The sequence below is a fragment of the Orycteropus afer genome, unplaced genomic scaffold (assembly GCF_000298275.1).
Source record: "Orycteropus afer afer isolate SDZICR_OR568_19922 unplaced genomic scaffold, OryAfe1.0 scaffold00200, whole genome shotgun sequence".
NCBI classification, from domain to species: domain Eukaryota; kingdom Metazoa; phylum Chordata; class Mammalia; order Tubulidentata; family Orycteropodidae; genus Orycteropus; species Orycteropus afer.
The window spans coordinates 978866-980742 of record NW_006921787.1 but is presented as its reverse complement, the minus strand read 5'-3'; the positions used below and the strand labels follow the sequence as shown (position 1 = coordinate 980742).

At 47.0% G+C, this 1877-nt stretch overlaps 1 non-coding gene across 1 annotated transcript; it reads right to left on the bottom strand.

Annotated features, from left to right (window-relative positions):
* Positions 1-1154: 1154 nt before the first annotated feature.
* On the bottom strand, positions 1155-1230 carry TRNAM-CAU. Its single transcript has one exon. It is a non-coding gene; the product is annotated as a tRNA-Met (tRNA).
* Positions 1231-1877: the final 647 nt, after the last annotated feature.

The window sequence follows — 1877 nt, the reverse complement described above, 5'->3', positions numbered from 1 at the left end:
AGCCACTCCTCGGAGGGAAGCTTGGGCAGTCTACTTCCGTAGTGATACTGCCTCGGAAACCCAAGGAGGGGTCACTATGAGTCGGATCCGACTCGAGGGCAATGAGTTTGTTTGTTTGTTTTTTCTCGTTGTAATAACAGTACAGGCAGCTGGCAGTACTCGGGTGTCGGGATTCGTTTCTAAGTCGATTTTGTCGGTAAATTGTAACAGGTGCATAGAGTTCTAATTTAGCCATTTATGCTAGAAAAGGCTCGAATGCAGCAAGTAAAAGTTAATGTGATGAAGAATTTGTTGCAAGTAGCAGTTGGTGGTGTAGTGATTAAGGCATTTGGCTGTTAACTAAAAGGTCAGTGATTCAATCGCACAGGGCGCTCCAGGGACAAAAGATGAGGCAGGCAGTCAGCTTCCTTAAAGGTAATTGTTGTTGTTGTTTGCCGTCGATTCGGCCCCGACTCATAGCGACCCCTCCTTGGGTTTCCGAGGCAGTATCACTACGGAAGTAGGATTGCCCTTAAAAGTAATACAGCCTTGGAAACCCAACGGAAGTTATATTATGAGTGGGAATCAACTCAATGGCATTGAATTTGGTTTTTGAGTTACAGCTGTTGGTTCAGGAGCCCAGGTGGTGCAGTGCTTACACTACTGGGCTGCAAACCAATAGGTCCACAGAGAGAACCCACTCACTACCTACTCTGCAGGAGGAAGGTGTGACACCCTGCTTTCTTAAAGCTTTACTGCCTTGGAAACCCTACCAGGCAATTCTGCTCTGGCCTTTAGGGTTTGGTTGGGTCTTGTGAGGGGAAATTTACAAAACAATAAAGAGCAAGTAGGAGTTGTTTGGATATTTGCTCTGGGTAGCATAGTGGCTAAAGCACTTGACTGCTAACCAGAAGGCTGGCGGTTCAAACCCACCAGCCACTCCTCGGAAGGAAGGTTGGGCAATCCTACTTCCGTAGTGATGTTGTTGTTGTTGTTATGTGCCGTCGAGTCAAACCCGACTCATAGCGACCCCTCCTTGGGCTTCCAAGGCAGTATCACTACGGAAGTAGGATTGCCCAACCTTTCTTCCGAAAAGATACCACGGGGAGGAAGGGAACGAACAACGCACGCGAGAACATCACAGCCCCGCGGCAGAACCCCCAACCTCAGGTCGCAGGCACGGACGGGGTTCGAACCCGCGATCTTCGGTTTATGAGACCGACGCCTTACCACTTGGCCACCGATACTGCCTCGGAAACCCAAGGAGGGGTCGCTATGAGTCGGGTTTGACTCGACGACACATAACAACAACAACCTGGGGTTCACCTCTTGATTTACACTGTTGTTTTTTTTTTTTTAATGTCCCAGCAACTCCATTGTACACATTCTAAACTAAAACATAGAGGGTTCAAGTACTTTCCTACTGTCACATAGCTAGTAAATATGGGATTTGAACACCTGAGCTTGCTTTTTTAATCAGTATATAATACTGCTTCCCCTTTCTTCTGGTTACATCACTGGTACAGATGAAAAGGGTAAGGAGGGGTTCAGTAGTAGACACATGTCTTCTAGAGTTTGAAGTTTAAGAACAGAGCTTATTGGTAATAAGACTCTGTACTGATGGAGTAATATAAAGATTTTATTTTAAAAAAAAAAAAACCAACAAACTCACTGCCATGGAGTCGGATCCAACTCATAGCCACCCCTCCTTGGGTTTCTGAAGCATTATCACTACGGAAGTAGATTGCCTCATCTTCCTTCCGGGGAGTGGCTGGTGGGATTGAACCACTTGTTGTTGTTGTTATGTGCCATCGAGTCAGCCCTGACTCATAGCGACCCCTCCTTGGGTTTCCGAGGACGGAAGTAGGATTGCCCAACCTTCCTTCCGAGGAGTGGCT